General features: G+C 46.2%; 1 long non-coding RNA gene across 2 annotated transcripts in view; it reads right to left on the bottom strand.

Moving 5' to 3' along the window:
* LOC129460535 (uncharacterized) overlaps positions 1–10,908 on the bottom strand; it is a 45,967-nt gene extending 35,059 nt beyond the window's left edge. For both annotated transcript variants that reach the window (XR_008650251.2, XR_010121316.1), the window contains exon 1: positions 10,623–10,908. This is a non-coding gene — a long non-coding RNA (uncharacterized lncRNA). The remainder of the gene's footprint in view (positions 1–10,622) is intronic.
* Between the last annotated feature and the right edge of the window lie 14,966 nt (positions 10,909–25,874).

The raw sequence follows: 25,874 nt of genomic DNA, 5'->3' as shown, positions 1-25,874 counted from the left end.
CTGCTTTGTTTTCTTTTGCAAAAATTGACAAATTCTAATTTTATAATACTAAAATTAATATGAAAATGTAAAGAAACTTGAATAGTCAAGGTAATTTAATGGGGAAAAGGAGATAACAAACTTAGAAGATACACACTTCTTGATTTCAAAACTTACTCCAAAGCTATAGTAATCAAGACTTGTGATATTGGTACAATGATAGACATATAGATCAATGGAATAGAATTGAGAGTTCAGAAAGATACCCTTACATTTATGGTCAGTTCATTTTTGACAATTCCATTAAATGAGATGATTCAATGAAAAAGAATAGTCTTTATAACAACTGATGCTGGGACAAGTGGATACTGACATGCAAAAAAATGAAATTGAACCCCCAGTTTATACCATGTATAAAAATTAACTCAAAATGGATTATAGGCCTAAATTTAAAAGCTAAAATATAAAACTCTTAGAAGAAAACATAGGAGTAAATTTTAATGTGCTTCAATTAGTGCCAGATTGGGAATTGAAAAAGCGGTACTGTTGGGGGAGAGGGTTTGTGACAGAAAGGAGTCACCAACCCTCTAGGTGTCAGTTATATGGGTGTTTTCATGTGTGAAAACTCATCAGGTTGTACATTTATGAACTGGTCACTTTTCTTTGTTATATCTCAAAAAGTTCACTTTAAAAAAACAAAGAAGACATGCTACTACCTCAGATTTTTGCAGGACATTGCTTTCTAGCAAACAAATGGACATGTGAGTTTAATGTACCCAAGCTCAAGAGAAGCACGGGGCCACAGCCACTTGGGAAGATAAAGACTTCAAGGTATGAGTGGAGCAGAGGCTGCTGGGCAGGTGATCTTCAGGGACAGGAGACGGGAGGCAGTTCGAGGCCTCAGCACCAGGCTTTGGGGCCTGAGAGCCCTGACCCACCCAACTAGAGGCTGTACATAATCAGAACAAAGGACCAGAATCAGGCTTCCCATAGGTTCTCTGCAAAATTACAAGTGCCAAGAAGGCAGGACCTGAGTTTTGTTCACCATTGCGTCTGTGGTGCCTGTTCACAGTGGCTGCATCATAAATAAATTTTCGTTCAATGTACTCCAAATTCACAACACAGGTTCTTTCTCCTTTCTGGTACTTTCTCATGGAAGAGGGAATTGTGCTGTTCATGACATATGCTCATTATGTGCCCCATCTGTTCCCCGTGGTTCAGGGCAGGATGGAAGCCCTGGAAGGCATTCAGGGTTACTTTTGCTTGTTGTGTGGAAAAGTGACTTTGTGTGCCCAGCCAGATGTTGCTTATGCAACATGCTCACAAGATGTGAAATGGCAAGCCATGTGAAAGACACTAGACACAGAGGACATCAAACATTGCAAAATTAGTGCTTCTCATGTGCTTTGCCAAATTAATCATGGACCATTTGTTGTAGGAATGAATCATGAGCACCAGCTCATACAAGCGGGACCCCTAATCCTCTTTCCTTAGGTATCTGTGGTTCTGCATGAATTTCAAAGTTTGGGGGCTGGGCCCAGGGGGCCTGGGGGCTCCTTCCTGCTGGTTTTCCTTGGAACTTGCCCTTGCATGGAGAGCTCCCTGGGGACAGACAGCACAATGTGTGCTGGTCAAGCTGTTATACAAGAGTTGTTACTACAAGTTCACAGCAGCTTTCTAGCAAACAAATGGACAGTCTTTCCTATGGATTTTAAGACCTTAAGAAACTAGAGCTTTGGGACTTGGACCTCTTTTTATGATTTCTGTCTCATTGCGTGGATTAGTCTTCATTTCCTCCCTGAAGCTATTTGCATTCCTAACTGAGCAACAGAGACTCATGAAAACTGGACTTTCTCATTTCAATTAACTTCCCAAAGGGTCAGTCCAATGGTCAGAGCAGAGCAGAGGTGGGGGAACACTGAGTTTCAGCCATGACTCTCCTGTTGGTGCACGTGTGAGTTGGGCCAAGTCATTTCCCTTCTCTGTAGCAGGCACCCTCAACCCTAGAAGATGAACAGGCCCCACTCTCCACTCTCCCTGTCAATTCTAGCCCTGTGACCTTGAAGGACCCTGTAACCTGCCAGAATCCAAGCGATCAGATTCCAAACCTAAAGAGATTGAAGTTATGAGCTATGCTCAAATATTTGTAACAAAACATAGAACTATGCTTTATTTGCCTCAGGGGGAAGAACCAGAATGATTTGGTAGAAGCTACTCAGACAAAGATTTGGGCCAAACAAAAAAAAACTTTGCCTGAAAAATAGACCTGCAAATCAGCCAGTTTGACCTAGCAAACAGTGCATTCCTCATTAGAAGATGCATACAAGGAAACCCTCAGGCATACAAAGAGACCTTGTCAGAGATGCCGCACTGGGCTTTAGGGGACAGCAGGAGTCTGGAACTGGGTTTGAATCTTGGCTCTGATGCTTACACAAGCATGCGACCCCGGACAAGTCCTTCAACCTCTCTGATACTCAAGTATTTAATATATCAAGTCAAAATGATGATAATCTTTATCTCAGGGGTTGTTGTAGGGGTCAAATGAGGTAGAGCACATGGAATGCTTAGTACTTGGTGCAGCAGAGAGAACATAGTGAGAGCTCAGTCAATTCTACTTGCCCACACTACCATTTATATGTGAATTGGAAGTGGAGCCTCTAGCATCCTTTCTGGGGCTGAAAGAACATGTCGCTCTGCCTACATGGCTGGAAGGCTGAGAGTGGGTCTGCAGTGGGTGTAAAAGGATGATGTGAAGTTAGGCAGGGTCAGATCATAAGGGACCACAGGCTTATTAAGGACTCCGGCTTTCCGTAAGAAGCCACAAGGAGCCCTAGAAGACTTTAAAGATGAAGATGGGCATGATCAGATGAGTCTTTGGAAAGTCTGCTCTGATTGCCTGGTAGAGACAGAATTAGAAGATGCAAGATAGATGCAGAGAGAGAAGAAAAGACACTCACTTCAGTGGTTTAGGTAGGGAAAGGTCAGTGGGGCTGCAGAAGTAGAGAGAAATGGGCAGATCTTAGAGACACTTAGAAGGAAAGTGGAGACTTTCTGGCATGTGCAATTGGATGTTGATGATGTCATTCAATAGCAAACACTGGAAGAGGTCTAGGCTGGCCATAGGGGAAAGGGGAGAGAATGGTGAATTTTGGTTGTATCGAGTTGCAGGTGGCTACAGTGTTGATGTCAGATGGGATCCATGCATCTCAAATGCAAGTGAGAGGCCAGGTGGAGGTCTGAGTCATTGAAGGGGGGCATAAACTATTGGTCTCAGGGAGATAACATAGACTAAGATATTCTTCAAGAGGAAGTTAATGCTTGAGAGGAAGGGAAAGTCAGCAGAGGAGACTAAGGCACAGCCAGAGAGACGAGACGAACTGAGGGAGGGTGGAATCCAGAAGACCAGAGAAGAGCACGTCAACTATTAGTCAATAGTTGTGTCAATTCCTGCTGAGAGGTCAAATAAAATAATGGCCTGTGGAATTTAGTGCTCTTGGCTTTCACCAAGGCACTTTCAGCAGAATGATGGAGTGACAGGTGGACTGGAGGGGGCTGGGAGAAGGGGAGGTGAGAAAAGGCAGACAGTGGGCAGATGCACAACTCCTTCGAGAAACTGGCTCTGATCTGTGGGAGTTGCACTTTCCGCTTGGAGGGGAAAGTCTCATCAACGAGTTTGGTTGGTTGGTTGGTTGGTTGGTTAGTTGGTTTTAAGAAGGGAAGGCTTAAACCTTTGCTAATCTAATGGGAAGAGCTTGGTCATCAGGGAGCTATTCTGAGGGGAAGGAGCCAGGTGGTTTTGGTCAGGGCTAGTGGAGTCCCCCCAGCCCTCCACCTTGGCTCTGCCTGGCACCCCTTCCCCAACCACCACCGTCCATCATGGGGGTCTGCCCTCAAGCATGTTTGCAGTTAAGATGGGAGTTGCACAATGGACTGAGTACTGGGGCTTCTGAGTATCTTTGCGTTTTTATTCAACAAAAGCCATGTTGTTTTTCCATGAAACATCAGTTGTTTGTGAGAAAGAATATGTCAGTTGCAAGCCCACTTTGTTTGATATTGACAGAAACATGGTGTAAGATTCAAAAACCAAAAAAGATCAAACTACAAGTAAACTAAGCATCCCCTGGCCCAGCCACCTCATCCCCAAGGAGAGAGCAGGACTTGTGGTCCAAAAAACTCAGCTGAGCCCTGACTCATCACTCACTGGCTGGATGGTCTTGGCCAAAGGGTGCATTAGGTTTTATTCCTTCATTTATTAAATAACCATAGCAGGTGCCTGCATTAGAACACGGAATACTCAGCTCAGGGATACTGAGATGAGTAAAACCAGCAGCTCTCACAGCTTCAACTCCTCTTCTCCAAATGAGCTCCATGGTCCTTGTACCATCTGCCCTTAGTGAGGACCAAACAAGAGCAGGAGTGCTTTAGCTCATAAGGCACTGTACACGTGGCAGCTAGCCCCATCTTTACGGGGTCACTTAGAAGATCTTACCCTGCTTTCAATAAGTACACAGTCAGACTAGAAGATGAGATGTGTACACATTAAAACAAACAAACAAAACAAAACAAAACAACTAACAAATAGGCAATGCACAGCAAATGCAAAATGAGTAGAAACTTTCCAGGTACAAAAAGTCCAACACAGTGAAGGGAGATCACTGTGTTTTGGAGAAAATGGAGAATTCCGAGGTCTCAAAATAGAATGTGGTGAAAAGAAAGAAAGGCAAAAACTCAAGAGGGAGAATGGTGAAAGTAAGACCATGGATATAAAAGCGCAATATTTCTAGTATCCAAAATTAGCAGAGTCACATTCAAATCCTTGCCCGTTTCCATCTATGAAGAGTCCCTTGAAGCCACCTGGGCTGTTGCTAACTATCTCAGTGGCTTTTTATTTCACTTTCCTGAACCCAAGATGCTGTTCACTGTGGCCACCTCATTCCCAGGTTTCAGGACCTGGAGAACAACAAGAACCAGTTGCACTTACAGTTTCCAGTGTTTTGTCTTAGACTTAGATGTTTTCCTGTTGGAAACACACACAACGTTTTAGAATCACAACATCCTAGAAGGGACTCAGGAGTAAGAAGATCTTGGTTCCAGTCAATGATCTGCCTCTTAACAGCATGCTGCCTGGGCGAGCCACTCAAGCCTCTGAGCCCCTCTCCTCACCAGGACATGGAGATACTGATGCTGGCCCCACCACCCACTTCCCAGGGTCCCCGTGAACATGAACCCATCTGCACAAGAAATGAACGCAACATAGATATTATTATTAGCTAGTTCACTGATTCTTAGACTCTCCTGATCCCTGGGGTGCCTTGTGGGCCACCTCAGGGGTGAAGGAGTCAAACGGTTGAGCTGTCCTACAGCGCACAACTCCAGAAGCTGAGCTTTGATCTGCTATCCGTAAGGGTTCTCTATTTATGTGTTGAATGAGGTTTAGCCTAAAGCTGCCTCCTTACATATTTTAAGTTCAGCCCAAAGGTTTCTCTGTGCACAGTGAAAAGCAACCTAACTGGAAAGCTAAATAGATGTAACCTACTCTGTGCCAATCATCGAGTTTCAGCCAATCAGACGTGGCCAACTGTGCAAACTGTGTTCAAATCAGGCAAATGCGGAGCTGTAACCAATATGGCTGTTTCTGCGCCTCCCTCTGTTTTCTGCGCCTCCCTCTGTTTTCTGCACCTCACTTTCCTTTCTCTGGCATAAATCCTCTTCAACCACGTGGCAGTGCTGGAGTTGTTCTGAACCTATTCCAACTGGGGGAGCTGCCTAATTTACAAATCATTCATTGTCCAATTAAGCTTTGTTAAATTTATTTATCTAAATTTAATTTTCTTTTTGTGTGTGTGTGTGTGTGACAGGTTCAGTGAGAACCTGTTGCCCAGGCTGGAGTGCAGTGACAGGATCATAGCTCACTGCAGCCTGTACCTCCTGGGCTCAGGTGATCCTCCCACCTCACACCTCAGTCTCCTGAGAAACTGCAGGTTCCTATCACCATGGCTGGCTAATTTTTATACTTTTTGTAGAGATGGGGTTTCGTCATGTTGCCCAGGCTGGTCTCGAACTCCTGGGTTCAAGTGATCCTCCTGCCTTGGCCTCCCAAAGTGCTGGGATGACAGGTGTGAAATTTTTTCTTTGTACATATGAAACATGTTTTCTTTTAACATATGAAACACTTAACATTTATAATTCATTTTAAAGAATCTCTTTCACTTAAAGGAGTGTTTTTAAAAATCACTGATATTATTTCATCTTCTCATTTTACAGACAGGAAATCTGAGGCCCAGAAAGGTTAAGCCATCTGCCCCATGGACACACAATGGCAGAGCTGTGGAGGCTATTTCTGATATTCTTGCTTCAGTGCTCTGTCCACTCCTTTGTTGTTGGTCAGGCAGATGCTGGAATGTTCCATGAATATAACCAAGAGAAAACAATTCTTTTTTTTTTTACTATACTTTAAGTTTTAGGGTGCATGTGCACAATGTGCAGGTTTGTTACATATGTATCCATGTGCCATTTGGTGTGCTGCACCCATTAACTCGTCATTTAGCATTAGGTATATCTCCTAACGCTATCCCTCCTCCCCCTCCCCCCACCCCACAACAGTCCCCGGAGTGTGATGTTCCCCTTCCTGTGTCCATGTGTTCTCATTGTTCAATTCCCACCTATGAGTGAGAACATGCGGTGTTTGGTTTTTTGTTCTTGTGATAGTTTACTGAGAATGATGGTTTCCAGTTTCATCCATGTCCCTACAAAGGACATGAGCTCATCATTTTTTATGGCTGCATAGTATTCCATGGTGTATATGTGCCATATTTTCTTAATCCAGTCTATTGTTGTTGGACATTTGGGTTGGTTCCAAGTCTTTGCTATTGTGAATAGTGCCACAATAAACATACGTGTGCATGTGTCTTTATAGCAGCATGATCTATAGTCCTTTGGGTATATACCCAGTAATGGGATGGCTGGGTCAAATGGTATTTCTAGTTCTAGATCCCTGAGGAATCGCCACACTGACTTCCACGATGGTTGAACTAGTTTACAGTCCCTCCAACAGTGTAAAAGTGTTCCTATTTCTCCACATCCTCTCCAGCACCTGTTGTTTCCTGACTTTTTAATGATGGCCATTCTAACTGGTGTGAGATGGTATCTCATTGTGGTTTTGATTTGCATTTCTTTGATGGCCAGTGATGATGAGAATTTTTTCATGTGTTTTTTGGCTGTATAAATGTCTTCTTTTGAGAAGTGTCTGTTCATGTCCTTTGCCCACTTTTTGATGGGGTTGTTTGTTTTTTTCTTATAAATTTGTTTGAGTTCATTGTAGATTCTGGATATTAGCCCTTCGTCAGATGAGTAGGTTGCGAAAATTTTCTCCCATTCTGTAGGTTGCCTGTTCACTCTGATGGTAGTTTCTTTTGCTATGCAGAAACTCTTTAGTTTAATTAGATCCCATTTGTCAATTTTGGCTTTTGTTGCCATTGCTTTTGGTGTTTTAGACATGAAGTCCTTGCCCATGCCTGTGTCCTGAATGGTATTGCCTAGGTTTTCTTCTAGGGTTTTTATGGTTTTAGGTCTAACATGTAAGTCTTTAATCCATCTTGAATTAATTTTTGTGTACGGTGTAAGGAAGGGATCCAGTTTCAGCTTCCTACATATGGCTAGCCAGTTTTCCCAGCACCATTTATTAAATAGGGAATCCTTTCCCCATTGCTTGTTTTTTTCAGGTTTGTCAAAGATCAGATAGTTGTAGATATGCAGCATTATTTCTGAGGGCTCTGTTCTGTTCCATTGATCTATGTCTCTGTTGTGGTACCAGTACCATGCTGTTTTGGTTACTATAGCCTTGTAGTATAGTTTGAAGTCAGGTAGCGTGATGCCTCCAGCTTTGTTTTTTGGGCTTAGGATTGACTTGGTGATGCGGGCTCTTTTTTGGTTCCATATGAACTTTAAAGTAGTTTTTTTCCAATTCTGTGAAGAAAGTCATTGGTAGCTTGATGGGGATGTCATTGAATCTATAAATTACCTTGGGCAGTATGGCCATTTTCATGATATTGATTCTTCCAACCCATGAGCATGGAATGTTCTTCCATTTGTTTGTATCCTCTTTTATTTCATTGAGCAGTGGTTTGTAGTTCTCTTTGAAGAGGTCCTTCACATCCCTTGTAAGTTGGATTCCTAGGTATTTTATTCTCTTTGAAGCAATTCTGAATGGGAGTTCTCTTAAGTTCCTACCCTGCAGTGTAGATACGCCCCTTGCAAAGGAAGAGCAATGTGGTTTGTAAACCACAGTTTACCCCCAGGACTGTGGAGTGAGTCTGGAAGGCATGGGGGCGCTGCTGCAGGGCTCACATGGTGGCCATGTGGGGAAGCCTGGACAGACACATGTTTGGACACGCTGTCCATCATGCCAGCTCCCATCTCCGTGGCACACACACCAGATGCCTCACAAACAAACTGCACAAATAACCCCCTCCCCACACCATCTCTTGCATACTTCAGGCCTTGATTCAAGCAGATGTGTTTCCTCTTTTAAAAATAAAAGAGGCATTAATTTTCACCAGCCTTCTCCCTCCCCTCCTCCATCCCCCAAGGACTCAAATTCCTCCTTCCGGCAAACTCGGCTCCCCTCGGTTCAAAACTACAGTTCAAACTCCAGATTATCATTTGGTAGAACATTTGGAAAATCGCCTCATTCAGAAACAATTAAGGTTTTATAAGATAATGTGTGTTGTTGAAAGCATCCCATTATTTTTAAGCAGGGAAAATTCCAGAAATTCTATTTATTCATCTCTCCTATCTGATAGTTCTTGTTTTCTATGTGAGGAAAAGTCTTCTTCTTGGAATATTTAAGAGAAAATATGCATGAGAAATATGTCAAGTCATTGCATGGATATCTACCAATGTCTGAGAAATGGCCCTTGACCTAGAGCTGCTTCCAAGTTTGTTGGTGAAGTATGGTACAGTACAAAGCTGGGTATTTCTCTAAGTCTTTCATGCATGTACATTATACGTATGTGTATGTGTCTGTGCATTTGGTGTGTGCATGTGCATATGTATATGTGAGCATACTTGCATATACGTGTATATGTATGTATACGTGTGTGTGTGCATGTGTGTGTGTGAACGTGTGTGTGTGTGTGTGTGTGTACCATGTGTATACCATAAGTTCTGATTGCTGCTAAGGACCAGAGGCCATCACTGGCTAGAACAGAAGGAAGAGTGTGGCCCGGGGAAACAATGGCACCTGGGGGTAGATGGGGAAGTACAGAAAAGGGTGTCCCTTGACAAGGAAATAAGTGAACTGAGGCACAAAGGCAGGAGGACCAAGAGGCTGCAGGATCCAGGGGAGACCACATGTGAATTAATCTACAACAGATTCCTGCATCCAAACTGGAACTAGGGCTTTGGCTAACGTCAGCCATAGGCTGAATAGTAAAGAAACATTGAGAATCATGCTACACACAGGGGATTGGCATTACCAGAGAGCCTGTCTTCACTGCCCAGTAACATGCACATGATTTACCACCTATGCGGATGAGGCAGGGCCCACTGCTGCCACCTCCAAAGTTCCCAAAAAGAGCCCCCCTCCCTCCAGTCATGTGAAGTGGGACTGCATCCACTGAATAGGCATAGGCTGATCCCATTTAAATAATGATATGATTGTACCTCCTATTCTGCAGAGGAGGAAGCGAGGCTTGGAGAGGGGAAATAACTTGAGCCCGAGGTCATTCAGCTATACTGAAGCAAGCCCCTGCAGCCCGTGCTGAGGGCATCTGTTCTGTGTTTTCCCTCTGCCCTGGGTCAGTGCCCATCCAGCCCTCAGCACAGCCTGCAACACCAGTGTCAGCTGTTAGTAGTGTCTCTTGGCTAAAGCGAACCCCAGAGGTGCACCACAGGTAGCTAATTTTTATAAGCTCTGTAAATACCCTCTCCATTGTCTGAATATATATGGGTTTGAAAGATCTTAATTCCATGAGTACATTTTGCATTCTCTGCAACATTTCTTCACAGCATGATATGCTGGAGCTCCAGAGAAAGGGCAGGGACCAGGCCTCAGGGCCTCTGTTTCCTCCTCCTCTAGTGAGTGGTGTGCTAAGGAGGCAAACAGAGATGGAGGGAGTAGAGTGGGGAGAGTGGATGGTGTGGAGGATCACCTACCGAAAGAACCGAGGTTCAGGCAGGGCCAGGAACTCTGCATACCAGTGCCGTGCTGTCCAGTGCACCCTGATGGTCACTGCAGAAACACACAGCAGGGCGCCCTGGGGAGTGAGGCCAGGTCTTTCTCAGGAAACAGCAAGCCCCAGAGCCACAGGTTGTTTCCTGGGAACCTGCCCCTAAGTGGACGGCCCTTCGCTCCTGCCAGGCCTGGCTCCCTGACAAGTGGATTGCTGTAAAGAAACATTTATTAGAAATGATGGTGAAAATCCACTAAGGAGCATCAGGGCTGCTTCCCCCTCACAGGTCTCCAGCACGCACAGAAAGTAAAGGTCTGATGCTTGGCCACTGCCAAAGGTGATCAGGTGGGACCAGGTGTCCAGAGGCCTCCTAGAACAGCTTCTGGAGGGGAAGAAGGAGGAAGGAGGGATGGGGCAGCCCCTGCCCAGCAGGGCATCTCAGCCCAACCGCAAGGACTTGCCTCTTCTTACCTTTTAATCTTAAAGATCCTTGAAAGAGATTTTCAATTTTCCTTCCTCAATCCAACAGACATGGACTGACAGGCTGAAGCTGCTTGAATTAAAAAAAAAAAAAAAAGACATGGGAGGTGGGGTGGGGGCAGGGAGGTGCCAGGCACAGCCAGCTGCCTCAGTAGCTCCTTTGTTCTGCAAGGAGCCTCAGGGGTTGCAAAGGGCCCCACATCACTGAGGGCCCAGGCTGAGACAGAGACGGAGCCCCCACACACCACAGCACTGGCTGTGCACAGCCGCCCTCCTTTGATCACAGGTGTGTGCTCCGAATGTCATTCCACTTCAGTGACCACACAGAGCCTCTCTAGAAAGGGGACTCCACCCAGGGACTGTGACAAAGGACTGAGTGTCAGAGCCAGCTTTGTGGTCCAACACCGAAGGGATCCTCTTTCTCACTGGGAGGATTGCTTTCCTTTGCCATTCATAAGGACGATGAAGACGTGCGTGGTTGAAAGGACGCATGTGGAGCTCTGAGATGGGACTCACTGTGGGGGCCCGCTGGCTGGTGCTAGGAGGGCGCTGGGAGCTCCCGTGCATTTGGATGCTCTTCAGCTGGGCACATCATTACTTTTTTTTTTTTTTGAGACGGAGTCTCACTCTTGCCGCCCAGGCTGGCGTGCAGTGGTGCAATCTCAGCTCACTGCAATCTCCGCCTCCCGTGTTCAAGCGATTCTCCTGCCTCAGCCTCCTGAATAGCTGGGATTACAGATGTGCGCCACCATGCCCAGCTAATTTCTTTGTGTATGACCATGTTGGCCACGCTGGTCTCAAACTCCTGACCTCAGGTAATCCACCTGCCTTGGCCTCCTAAAGTGCTGGGATTACAGGCGTGGGTCACCACACCCGGCCACATCATGACTTCTGAAACTGTTCCAGAAGAGGAGGCTTAAGTGGTCTGTTCATTACTCAGAATTATGTCTGGAGCAAATAACAGAACCCCCTTCCCCCACCCCCAAGTAACTGTGACTTAAAATGGGGAGAGGTGGACATCTTTGATGTTTACAACCCAGTGTTCTGTGAGACTTGGGGCCCCTGGCTCCCTTCAGCTCACACTTCCCCATCCCTGGGGCACAGTGGTCGCCCTGAGCTCAGGATGGTGTCAGCAGCAGGAGAAAGGAGTGCATGGAGGTGGGACACAGGCAGGCGCTGGTTGTCTCCTAAGGAAAACACCCCGCAACTTCCTGCAACTCTTCTGCTTAAATATATTGTTGGCTGGAACTCAGTTTCATGACTTCAACTACCTTCAAAGAGAGGCTACAATAAAACACAGTCATAATTTTATTTTGAGACCCATGGTTCTGGCGAAAATATCTAGCACCCTGGAAGAAATGGAGAAATACCAGCAAGCTCCATCACAGCCTCCTTCACCAGAAGTTTATGCTTGTCACGAATCCTGTCCACAAATAGAGCATCCTGCACGGCTGCTGAGTTTCTTATCTCTATCAGAATTGTCTTCCTAAAGCAATTGACTCATGTTCCTCCATGCTTTGAACCCTTCTGTGACTCTCCACTTTGGGAAGGAAGAATTGCAAGTTCCTATCCTGCCTCACAATGGCACAGAAGATTCAGACTGTGTGTTGAAGCTGCCCCACTTCCCCAAGCCACACTTACCCATTTCCTTCTAAGCGAGGCTCCAGCATTTTGCACTTACTACCACCATGGCTCTCATGAGATTATACCACGTTGTTAAATTTCAGGAGCAAGTGGCTACTTGAACAAAATACAGACTCACAAGTAAGAAAGACACTGGCTGCCTTGGCTATAAGACTACTGCATCCTGGAGCTAGACTGTCATAGCTGACCCTGGACCAAGAATGTCCCCCTCCCCTCTTCCCAGCATCCTACTGCCGTTGCGTTACCTTGCTCTCTGGAAGGCAAAGTGGGTGAATTACACAGGCAGCAGGTGGCTAAGTCCTGTGTGCACAGTATTAATGGTTCTGGCAGGTTGATACAGCAGATGCCTGCACAGCCTGGGAACCAGGAAAAAGGAGTTTGCACCCTGACAGTTAGGAAACCATGGTCATCCTGATGAGACAAAAGAGGAGTGTGCATGTTTTCAGAAAAGGGGCATTTCTGGCAATTGTGTAGCTTTGCTTCTGCATGAGTAAGTGTTTTAAAAGCAGATTTTGTCCTTCAGATGCAAAAGAACACGGAAGAAAGGACCTCATAGTATAGACCAGAGCGTTCAGACAGGGCATTGCTTCCATAAGCACAGCAGGTCAGTCGTGGTCCTTTCTCTTCTGATGACAAGGTGAGCGTGTCACCTAGTGCCCCACGTTGTTCCCAGAACATGTTCCTTCCATGAGGCTGACTTGGGTTGTCGCAGGTTCTGCAGCATGTGTTCACACTGCTTCTGCAGGGTCCTGCCTCTAAAGCAAGTCAAGCTGGACTTAACTGGACTGTCTTGGGCTCAAAACACAACGTTGCCAAACGGAAAGCTCTAAATCTCATGGCTATTAGCTCTCCCTCCACCCCAGAGCCAGCCCTGCCCAGAGCCATTTCCTGAGATTCTTAACGCGAGTCACAGTCCTGTTCTGGTCTCTGCTCAGCAAGTGTCTGGGGACAGCCTTCTTCCCATCAGAGGCCTGCCTAGCTCTGAGGATACAGTGGTGAATGGAATATGGGGACTTCACACATGGGGCTCCTCAGGGAGGAGCCATCATCCATGTCTCTGCAGATGACGGGCCCAAAACTGAGCCTCCAGCAAATTCTAGAGACAGAAAGTGGACTCAGGTCTGCCTGGACTTGGGAGCTGAGTGTGAGTGTGAGGACAGAGGGTGTGGCTGCTAATGGGGATGGGATTTTCCTTTAGGGATACACAAATGTTTTAAAATTGGATCATGGCGGTGGTCACACCTCTATGAATTTACTAAAAAGCACTTCAAATGGGTGAATTACGTGGTATGTGAGTTGTATTTCAACTAAACTTTTTTTTTAAGAAAGCCTAGCCTAGTTTCTTGACTACTACGTCTTCATTCACACGCCCTTCAATCATCCACACTTTTGTGTACGTGGGACATTGTCAGAACCCCAAACTGCTGGACCTCACATCCTGACACTGCAATCTTGACAGGTGACATCCCATCTGCTCATGACAACAGCTCATTCAGACTTCAGGGTAGGCCCTGGCTCAGTCCTCCATCCAACCCTTGCTCCCTCACCCAGACTGAAAGCCCAAGCAGATCTTCCCAGCCAGCAGCGGCAACCTGGTCCCCTCTGCCAGCGGCCCTGGACACCCCGGCAGCCTCTCTACCTCCACTTCTCCTTCACTTCTTCACTTCTTCTCCCCTCCCTCCATGTCCCTCTTAGAGCGTGTGGTTTGCAGGATGCTATTGATCTGCGGTTTCTTGCATGGGCCACACTGTTTCACTGTTTCCTGTCTCTGTCCTGACTCACCAGGGTACCTCTGCCGGGATAGCCTTCTCCCACACCACCTTGTCTGAATTGTTCACCACTTCTTCAAAGACTTCCCCTCTTTCACAAGTGCAGCCTCTCCTGACAAAAAGTGCCGAGCCCTGGAGCCCTGGGAATCCGTAGCCTCTTAGAGCCCGGGATCTCTCTAAAGTCTCTGTCTGCAGGAACACCGGCTCCAGGGGGAGGAGAGCTGATGAGTTCTGTCCCCTGGTGGGAGGGACAGGAAGTGGGGAAGGTTGGGGTCTTCCACTCCAGATTGTAGTTTGTTTTCTTCCAAAATGTTGAGAATCAAGCACATCTTTTACCTCAAAAATTAATTTTCTTCTGAAAACCCCCGTCTAATCTGAATAAGACATTCTTAGTCCTCCTATATAACTAACTTTGACTTTACTTCTTATGAGCTAATCATCCTGGTCCCAACAGGCTCCCCGCCTGGATTCTATTTCAAAGCTCTTCCACATTAACCAACAATGATGTTTTCCCCAATCATCTCTCCCTAATCTCTAGGATTCTGCCCTGGCCATAGTGTGGGATATAATGGGCTTTCTCTTCAAATAATCTGATCATCTTTTATTCTTTAATTCATAGTACCCCCCCTTTTCTTCTTTTTCTCCTTTTTCCTTTTTGCCTTTGTTAGATGCCTAGGCATGCCTCAGTACCAAGCGTTATCAGTACCAACTTACATTCCTTTCCTTACTAAAAAAAAACTAACTTTCTGGCTCATTACGGACACCCCCTTCCCCTTTCTTATCACTTTCTTTTACGTACCCACCTTATCTAAAAAAATCAAATGTTTAGCCAACTGAGATTAGTTTAGATTGTACGACCCAACCCCAGCCAATGAAAAATGGGTACTGGGGCAGAACTTGTGTCAAAAATAAAGGCTCTCGTGCCCTTTGTTCAAGTGTACTCTCATGGCAACTGGCCAAAGAGACACTCCTCTGCGTAAAAGTAAAATTGCTTTACTAAAAATCTTTTTTTCAAGTGTTCAATTTCCTTAAGATTTTAAGCATTATTCCTAACAATAGAAAAGGATGGTGGTAGTGCCAATATCTTCATATACAAGGAAGGAAGGAAGGAAGATACGAAGGAAGGGCAGGAGAGAGGTAGAGAGGGTGGAGATTTCATCTCTATGATGTTCATACTTGCTCCTCAAGCCTGTACTTTGGGGTGTTCTTAGTCATAAAAACTCACATGCTCATTCCTCCATTCTATGGGTGAACAGACAGCGTGAAATCTCAGCTTAGGCTCAACGATAATTGCACTTTGAACTTTTCCTTCTAGATAAAATTTGCATTTCAACAAAGGCCTGCAATGACTCAACTAGAAGACATGACTAATTAACATTCTGTAATGATAATGGGACCACTGGAGGGGGGGTAGATAGATCTTTCACAGAAAGATCCTTCTCAAATTACAGCATTTGAGGTAACCTATGAGAGCATTGGCCATAATGCCTGGCACATAGATGTTCTCAAGAAAGCATTGTTTTCTGTGTTGTATAGTATCTGCCTTATTAATCGAGTGTTTCCTAGTAAGCACATCTGCAGTTACATAGTTTATCCAATTAATGAAATTGGAAGTAGGTCTTGGAGAGTACTGAGGGATTGGGAGAATGGAGGGAAGGCCCTCTTCTGTGCCAAGGTGCTCACAGATCGTCCATGGGTCTCGAGGCCCCTGTTTTAGATGGTGGTAAGATCTGTATACAATCTGCAGAGGGAGTTTCACCCTGGGGAGTTCCCAAAAACATTTGAAAAACTCCATGGGCTGGTGTTTTTCTTTGCAAATGCCCCTGTAGGAAAATAATAATAATAGTTAAAATGGAGGCCTCACATAGCACATGCCAGGTGCTATACTAAGAGATTCATTTTGATTATGTCACTTGGGTAAGTACGTTATTATCCCTATTTTACAGATGAGGAAATTGAAACTTAGAAAAATAAAATACATTTCCCAAAGTCCCCAGCCCTGGTGAGCGGTAGAGGACCGTCTGGTCTTTCCCTCCACTCCCCACAGAGCAGGATGTGGGGAGCAGAGTGAGGGGCTCCCGGGGTGCACCGCATATGGGACAGTGGGAAGCAGCGGGATAAACACACGAGGGAAATGGTTTGGGGTTATAGGACGTATCTATAACTCTATGAGAGAATTCCCATAAAAATCACATGAGAATCTGGCTGGGGGTTGTGTGGAGGCTACGTTTAAACGAAGCAAGCTGTGCAGTCCCTGAGCCGAGCCGCTCTGGTTTGTCTGCTCTCCTCAGCAGGGTGGGGCTCAGAAACAGGCCCCAGAGCTCAGAAATCACAGAGCACAATACACATTGAGTCAGGCTCTTCTTAGCCTTAATGCTTCAATGTACAATTTCTTTTCCAGGCAAAGTTGAGCTGTGTCTGGGCTGATTCATTTGTGAAGTCAGAAGGGCATTGTGCTTGGAGCTGGCAAAGGACTCTGTCTTGTATCTCTGAAGGTTGGCTTCCTCCAGTGGCGAGGAGGCGTCCCTTTCCCAACAGTGGGTGGGATCCAGGGTCAGCTCCTACCCAGCAGAATGAGGCCAGGTAGCTGGGCCCACGAGGGTCTGCTCTCGAGACTTTTTGCGAGAACCTGGGCCTGGTGTCACCAAGAGGACAGCAGCCCCTTGATGGACGGTCCACTGTGGTCCATGTTAATGGCATCATCCCCAGCTTTAACTTACGTCCAACAAGCATCTTAAAATACTGAGATTGCACAGGACACTAGGAATTTATGATAAAAATAAAAATCTTTTACAGTATCTCTAAATATTGCCTAAAGATGTTTCCCACCTGGGATGGTGGTATTCAAAAAGTGGCTCCAACCCCAAGGAGGATATGAAGTGTTCATGAACGTAGCTTCCTGCTTCAGTATGGAAACCTTCAGGCTGACGTGAAGATCGGGGGGATGATTCAGGCCCCACTTTCCAAATCTCCAGCTGAGGTGAGGAGCAGCTTCCAGGCTCAGGGAAGCGCATCTGTCAGTGTCATCCTGCCTAGGCGGCTCACCTGGACGGCAGTGCAGGCACCGCGCGGGCCAGTCAGCCGGCCACTGCTCCCTCTGAGCTCATGGCTTCCCAATGAAAGCCACACCACACTGAGGGCCCTGACTCATGGCTGGGAGAGGAACCCCATCCACGATCCTTTTAGGCATACAGCACTGTTCTTTTGCGTTCTGGGAGCTTCATGGGGCATTACGATGTGATTTAGCACTTTGTTTCAAAAATGACCCATTAATTCCTTTTAAGTTCCATGTAAGGAGGCCAGTGACATGTTCTTGGAAATGTGAATTCATTGGTTTGTGAAGTTAACTTATGAGAAACCACCAGGTTAACCCACTGCGTCATGCCCACCAACGAAGATGTCCCTTTATGGCTATGCGACCTGGCCTGAATATGGGCCTGGCTCAGGACTGTCCTCTGGAAAGCCCAGCACTGAAGCACTTGGCCATTGGATGCCCCCAGACAGAGGCCTGAGCTTCTGAGAGCCAACAGGCAAGGAGGAAGACGTACTGCTGCCCCTGATATCCAAGGAGGGCTAGGTGTCCCATGCTCGCAATCTGCTAGAGTGGAGGGAAGAGAGAGGCCTTGAGCCTGCCCAGGGTTTCCTCCCTCCCCCTGTTCTTCCACTTCTGCACGTTCATCCTTCCCAGCATCTGCCTTGTAGAAGTGTCAGGGGCTTGCCCAGGGTGATTTCCTACTGACCAGTGCTCATTTCCTTAGGAGGAATGACTTGCATTCTCTTGTTTCATTAGACGAGTAATTAATCCAACAAACATTTGCAAACAGCCTGTTCTGTACCAAACACTATAGCAAGTTCCGGGGCCACTGAGCACCCTGCTCCTAGCTAGGGGTGCTGGAGTGAAGCTGCAAGGAGAAGGCATTCTGAAAACATCTCTGGGTCATTTGAGAGGCATAAGCTGGTGAGTGGAAACACCGTCAGGAGAAAACTGGGCAAAATGACCAGCTTTGTGTTTCTTTTGCACCAGCCGTGCATCGTGGCTTGAGGCCCTACCCCAGGAGGGAGGCTAAGGAGAACAGGGAGATGCATTTCCAGCCTGCCCCTGGACTCCAGGCCCACCCCGCAGGGCAGGACAGACTGGGCAAATTGGTGAGTCCTGTGAATTTGAACCAAATGCACCAAGCAAATGGGTGAGTCCTGTGAATTTGAACCAAATGCACCAAGCGAATGGGATTCCAGCAGCCAGAGTCCTTTGTATCCTCTTTGTTGGTCAATTCAGTAAACATTGTCTTGGCCCCTAAAATGAGGCAAGTTCTGAGGATATCAAAAATAAGTAAGACCCATTTCTTGCCCTTAAGGAGTTTACAGAAGAAACAGCCATAAGTATATTTAATTTCACAGCAAGCGAAATCTCTGTTCATATTTTAGATGTACAAGAAATATTATTTCTTACTTTTTTCTATAACTAAATTTAAGTAATATTGTAAGTGCCCATTTTTGCAGAGTGGTAGCACACCAATCCCAATACACTTATTCTTTTCCCTGTTACTCCTGGGGTTGGGGATAAGTGCTGGGGGCTTTGTATGGTGCCAAGAAATTGAGCAAGGAGACATCCATGCCTCGTCTCTCTCCACTCACGTCTTCTGAGCCAACCATCATTCTTGCCAGGTCTTCACAACTGGCCCAGCTGTGTCACCACCACTTTTCCCTTGTCCCATTCATGAAGTCCCTTAGGGGCCAGCGCATTGCTTCATTCCTTCTCTGCCTCTCTCGGACACTTGGGTGTCATTGCTGTTCTCATCCCACAATGGGTGTGGGAAATTCCAAGAAATTATCTAAGGCTCTGTCTACTTATGTTTTTAACTGAAACTGCTGGCATCTCTCCACCAATCACAACACTGCCTATGGTGGCAATGGGCATATCAAGTTGACATTTCAGAAAACATCCTGAATCTTCCCAGAGGGAAAAATAAAACACGCCTCACATAAAAGCTTGGAGAACAGAATGTCATACAGCTTCTCAATTGCTACACCATGAAGCAATGCTTTCAGAATCAAGGCAAAATGACTTCCAGCCTAGAATTCTATACCTGGCTAACCTGTCAATGAAGCGTGAGCATGGAGTTGTGGGTCTTCACGTGTGGAAGCCTTGAGATGCTTCTTCCTAGGCATTCTTCCTCAGGAAGGCCTCAGGAGACATGCAATTGAGTGCAATCATAAGCCAGAGGAGCGGAGGACAAGAAATGGGAGCACATGGAATCAGGATGGGAGAAGGAGGACATGAATTCAGAATGACGGAGGCCTCGGGTGAGAGCTGAGCCACAGGCCTTTGTAACAGCCCAGCCCAGGTGGCAGCAGGGCAGTCAAGGAACCACAAGAGTAACAGCACTGATGACAATAACAGCAACAGGCTACATACAACTGACCAAGCATAGAATGTGCACGGACTTCTTCCAAGGAAATGTTCATTTCTGTGGAAGATTTTGGAAAGGAATTCATGACAGGTATTTAGAAAGCTAAGCAAACAAGAAGAAAGGGGCAATTATTGATTCAAAGAAGGAAAACTTGTACAAAAGGAAAAGCAATCATATTATACTATAACTCAACTACGAATAAAAGTAATACAGTTCAAATAACGTAAACGAGGAATACTGACTCCACCCAAAATGGCGACATCATGATGTCGAACTGAGAGGAAGAGGCGTAGAGGTAAGGAGGAAGGGGTGGGAGGAGTTGGGAGAAAGGGAACTCCCCATCAATGATCCCAGCTCACATGGAAAACCAAGACGTTGCCTGGGTCATCTGTAGACTCAAACGCAGGGAGATGCAGGCAAGGCAGGTGAGAGTCGCTACCAAGGCAGGTGAGAGACGCTGCCACCAGACAGCAGGAATCAGCAGTGGGGCTGTGAGGCGGGGAGCCACTGTTCTTTTCATTGGATGCCTGGGAGGGCTATTGACGTCTTACGCTCTGAATATGCATATCTTTGACTTTCTAAAAAGAAAAGCCACATTGTGCCAAAGGGAGAGGCAAGATTTGGTGAGAGTATTATGTTGAGAGGGGATTTCTATGCCAGGTTCGGGGCAGGAGAGATCACACACCCATCACTCACATCAGGATCAGTGTCTCTGTCTCCTCTCCCGCCCAGGGCGTGGCATTTCTGTAGCTTCTCCCTGCTGAAGCAGGGTCTGCAGTCAAACGCCTGCTGGGCTGTCGGAGCCAGGAAGTCAGGTCCTTCCGTCCTCCACATGGACCCAGCTGAGACACTCTGGGCCTCTCCTGCTCTCACATGGTGCCTCAAATATCCACAATAAAGATCCATGCCTTTGAAGCAGGATCCCTCCCAAAATACAGAGGTGACCTCCTTCAAAGTGGGCACAGACAAATGCTTAGGATATCAATTTTGTTCACCCCCCACACACTTACATGCACACATGCACATATACCGTCGTGCTTGCCAACCACGAGAAGACGGGGCAAACTTTGCTGCAGACTTCCACATTATACAATTACAAATCCAGATGTGGCTCCCCACTCCCTGTCCATTCCAGGGGAGGAGGAGCTGATGCCACCCTGAGCATGGGGCACAACAGTCCCATAGCCTGAGGGTCCGACAGTTCACCCTGAGATGAATGTGTAGCGGGGTGTGCACACCTCTTATGACGCTGTCTCTGAAGGTTTTCCTTGACAGGCTGCTCCGGCAGGCCCAGCACAAATGCCACCTACCACTGGGCTGTGATGTTCGACTCCACAGCTCATGTTCTTTCCAGGACTCCAAGCTCCCCTCAAAACGATTTTTCCAACAATTTGGAGCCAGCTCCCACCTTCATCCAAAGTTCTGTGAAACCCCACCTCAGTCTAGCGTAATGTGGAGGAGAAACACTTACTCCCCACCAGCCTGTTCAGGGAAAGCCATCAGGGTGCTCGCTGGAGTAGCAGTGACTGCAGCAGTATCTCCTGTCAAAGGAAGAACAAACCCCATTTTAGAATGGGGTCTGGTACCTGCTGGGGAACCCCTTGGCCATAATGCAGAGTGACAGCAGGAAAGCTCCATGGATACATGTATGACATCTCCTGGGTGAGTCCTAAAATATTCAGGAAGAACACAATCTTGCCACAGGGGAATTCCTTGAGAGCAAGTAGGGGCTTAGTGTGAGAGCGAGTTGCGTGTTTAGGCTAATAACAAAAGCACGTAGATACTTATTGACTGGAGAAATCCTAGGACAGCTGGTTCTAGAATTTGAGAGTAAGGCCATACAGAGGCCTTAGAATAAAACCTCATTTTGGGCTATTTTTGGCCAGAGTGCAGAGGGGAGCATCAGCGCAGGTACCCAGGATGCTTCAGGAAGACGCCTCGCCCAGTACCTTTGGGACAAAACCACAGGGATGGAACTGAAAGCAGATGCCAGAGCTTCTCCCTGCCCAGAGGAGCTTCTGAGAAACGCCACCCCACCCAGACCCACTGAACTCGCATTTGCATTTTTACAAGATCCAGGCGACTCCTTTGAGAAGTGGGCTCATCAGCTGCCGGTAAAGTCATTGCAGGGATAGATGGGAGCGCCCAAGGGGCTTAGGGCTCCAGTAACTCGGATCCTTTTAAACTCCAAGACTTTCTGCCCCAGGCCTCTCCTAAGCAGTCTGCGCTGAACCAGGTAATTCTCATTCTCATAACTGAAGCCATTGAGAAAGGAAAATATCTTGAGCCCCCAAAATCACTAAGCTAAAGGGAAAAGTCAAGCTGGGAACTGCTTAGGGCAAACCTGCCTCCCATTCTATTCAAAGTCACCCCTCTGCTCACTGAGATAAATGCGTATCTGATTGCCTTTTTTGGAGCGGTGAATCAGAAACTCAACAGAATTGGAGCGGCGAATCAGAAACTCAACAGAATGCAAAAGTTTGTCTCATATTTATCTATGGACCAAGAAGCTCCCTCCCAGACCTGCCTTTCTAGACCGAACCAATGTTCGTTTTCCATATGTTGATTGATGTCTCATGTCTCCCTAAAATGTATAAAACCAAACTGTGCTCTGACCACCTTGGGCATATGTTGTTAGGATATCCTGAGGCTGTGTCAAGCGTGTGTCCTCAACCTTGGCAAAATAAACTTTCTAAATTAACTGAGACCTGTCTCAGATTTTCTGGGTTCACACCATGGAGCCCAGTATTGTCCCTCAGGTGTCGTGGTGGGTTTTGTTGTTGTGGCTGCATGATGAATGTTAATCATTGAACACTTTACACAACAGCTCCTCTGTTGTGTAATTTGTAATTTGTATTTTAAAAGCCCTGGTGCCATTTTCTTGTAATTTGTAATTTAAAAGCCCCGGTGCCCATTTTCTTCTTTCTGCCTTCTGGATAAGGACCACAGCAACAGATACCCCACAGTTGCAGTGAAGAAAAACAAGGGGGGCTCTGTTGAAATAATCCCAATGCAAAATTTACATTTGAGGGAACACTGCTAATAAATGTACATTTGGAGAGCATTTATAGGAAATTGTACATTTCAAATCAGAGTGGATCTGTGCTACAAACACAGTTCGCAAGCATTTGGGAATGTCAACCCAGCGATGTTCCTTGGAAATGGCTCATTGTCATAAATTCTTCAAACAGGTTAACACAAAGCTGGGAGAACAATAAAAGCAAGGCTAAATTTTATTTTTAGAAAGTGCCATAAGTGAATTGATTTTTAAGAGAATATATAAAAGAAAGAATCTAGATCTTGGGAACTGGTAGAACCAAGTTATTTACCATTTTTACTGTTCAATTTCCGCTGGTAGAAACAGGAAGGAAGCCGTAAAGGGCCTGTCCATTGAAAAGAGACCAAAGTAGGAACGCAAATAAATACTGGAACCCAGTGGTTATGGTAACTGACAACCTCAAAGATTTTTCACATCCTCTCTGCGGTCCCCTGTGGTCTCTGGGCTTGTTTTCTGTGTCCTGCATGAATCAGGAGTTGTATGTCCAAGGGACACCGGCAGAAAACCCCGTGAAAGGAAAGGCTCCTTGCTGCTCCCCAGCTGTCCCTCAGGCACAGGGACAGTGCATGGGACAGGTCTGTCATGTCAGGCCGAACGCGCACCGCACCAATCACGGCAGCTGTTCCTGTTTGGCTTTTTCAACTTCAAAGCTTCCTGCTTTCCTGAACATGCATTCCGAGTTTTATTTTCCAGCACTACAAACCATGCAGTTCCCCAAGTGCGCTAAAGGTCAAGCTTTCATCCCAGGCCTAAAGGAATACACTTGGACCCTTTCCTTTTTTGTTTTCCTTTGGGGAAGTCATAAAAACAGCTTTGATAATTAGTAAACAGCCAACATTTCCCCAACCCTCATAAAACATAAAGGCGATGGGAAAACCCAGATTTGCTTTCAAGTCTCGTAGAGGCTTGTGTTCCAGGGGCCCACATTCCTCTTCTGAGTGCAAGCAAATTTTTCAAACTGCCTTGCCGAGTCTGTCTGTATTACCTGGTCCACCCTGAAAGGAATATGACCAGGTTCAAGTTTCTATCCTGGCCATGGCATGTGAATTCACTAAAGGTAACAGGAAACTGGCCTGATTCATGACAGATTAGAGACTACAGTTGAACTTTGGAGACTGAAAAAATTATTTGAATTTTTCATTACATATAAGAGCCCCATATTTTTTGTGTATTTCTCCATCTTCCGGGTAAACCCAGTAAACTCACAACAAGTATACAGAAGTGTTTTAATCTGTTTTGAATTACTTTAAAATTCTCAACCCAGCCTCTTAGTTAACTCAAGGACACGAAAAATATTGGCAGCTGAATTTGAGTCCATAATATGTGGTTGCCTGATGTCACATCGCAAGGGTTGGCAGAGTGATCACCTGGGTACCCACACAGCTTAATGGCTCTGCAAAGAATAGGCAGGATGCAAATCCACCGTGGCCACTTTGGAGTGGCACTCCTGTCTTAGCTGGAGCCTTGGCTGGTGCTGAGAAGCATAAAAGACAAGAAAGAGGAGGGGGCAGGTTGCCTCTAGCCTCCTCCAGGAGGGAAAGTTGAGCTTAGTGGGTGACAAGTGTAGGTGATCTCAAAACATGAGCAATTTCTGGTAGCATTTCATTCAAATAGAAGACAAGTACACCAAGGAAGTAGAAAATATGTTGGCTCAAGAGTTTGCAAAAGAGGCAGCATCTTCAATTAATTCATGGACTACATGGGAAGTGTGCAGAGGAAAAAGAGGAAAGATGTAAAATTAAATATTTTAATTAAATAAGACAATGCCCAGTCAGACTTATTCGTTGTAAGAACAGAAATCAACTGACTTATTTGAGCAGCAGATGAATTTATTTAAACCTCAAATCCCACCCAGGCCTGGCCGGGGAGGACACGTGGCCCTCATTGCTAGGTACTCGAGCTGGGACTTGCCCACTGCCCACCCTGGCATGGGGCCACATTGTCATTTCTAGCCTGCTGACACTGCTGCCCTCTGTGGAGGGGCCTCTGCCCTCTGTTTCCAGGAAGGCTGGGACATGAGGGTCTGCCATGTTCAGCTTCTGAGTGGGAGGTGCTTCTGCTTACCATGGAAGTTCATAAACTGGGGATTTCTCTGAGCATTAGAGTTAGAAGCAAAAAGGAAAAAAGAGATGTCTGCAGTTTTTCACCCCTTCTCCCTTAGCAACATCTTACAAATGAAGAGGAGTCCTCCCTTCCAAAGGGCAGAATGGACCCAAACTTACATGGTGCTCTGAATTGACTCTGCAAAGGCGTGGCTCTTCCTGCCACAGCCCAGGCATGAGTGTTGCTGCCTCTCCACTGACTGGTCATTCGCTGCTTTCCTCACCCAGCTGCTGGGGCTTGGCCGTTCTCTTACTTCCTCCATGTGCACCTGGCTCATTAATTATGCTTTTCCAGGGAAACATGTGCATGAACTAACAGTGCTTTAAAGCCTCCTTCAATTTTGAAACATGTACAACTGAAAATTGTAGGCAAGATGAAATATAGATCTTCATCTGCCAGGTCCTTAAGCACTTTTCCTTCAAGCTCTCTTTTTAAAGAGAATGTTTAACCTGTGTATTTCATTTAAAACCTTTTTACAGTCAATAAATGTTCATTGAGAATCTATGCCTAGCTCTAGGTGTGTGGACATAGACAGTTATCTCCATAGAACCCTGTAAGTAGTTATAACATCTCCATTTTGCAGATGAGGAAATGCAAGCATCATCTGGCAGAATGACAAGGCTAGCTAATAAAAAGTCACTTCCCAAATACAGGCCTTTCTCCCCTCCAAGGAGCTGTTTCCCTGGAAGATGCCCTCACCTAGGGCAGCTTCGTTCTAGGGGGAGTCTCTTGCCCCTGTGAGCCCATGCTCCAGACGTCCACAGTGGGCCTTCATACCTTGGCTATAGAGGTTAAATCAGGTTATCGATGGACACGTGTCTGACAGAGTTCATGTTCGGAGTGTTGGGGAACATTGCTGGAGTTGTAAGCTGGTTCTAGTCATCAGAAAAAGTGTTGGAAAGCTGGGCCTTTATCCTTCTGTCCTCTCAGGGAGCTGGTGGCTCATAGAGACTGAGAATCACGTATCACATACCACCCCAAAGAGATGCCATCAAGTACAGAGTTGTAATGATTCTAATTAAAACACCAAAAACCGAGGTGGAGCCAAGATGGCTGAATAGGAACAGCTCCGGTCTCCAGCTCCTAGCCCCAGCGACACAGAAGACGGGTGATTTCTGCATTTCTGCTTGAGGTACCGGTTTCATCTCACTAGGGAGTGCCTAACAGTGGGTTCAGGACAGTCGATGAAGCGCACTGTGCGCGAGCCGAAGCAGGGCAAGGCATTGCCTCACTCGGGAAGCGCAAGGGGTCAGGGAGT

This window comes from Symphalangus syndactylus, chromosome 1 (genome assembly GCF_028878055.3).
Source record: "Symphalangus syndactylus isolate Jambi chromosome 1, NHGRI_mSymSyn1-v2.1_pri, whole genome shotgun sequence".
NCBI classification, from domain to species: Eukaryota; Metazoa; Chordata; class Mammalia; order Primates; family Hylobatidae; genus Symphalangus; species Symphalangus syndactylus.
The sequence above is the reverse complement of the archived record's forward strand: the minus strand, read 5'-3'. Positions and strand labels throughout refer to the sequence as shown.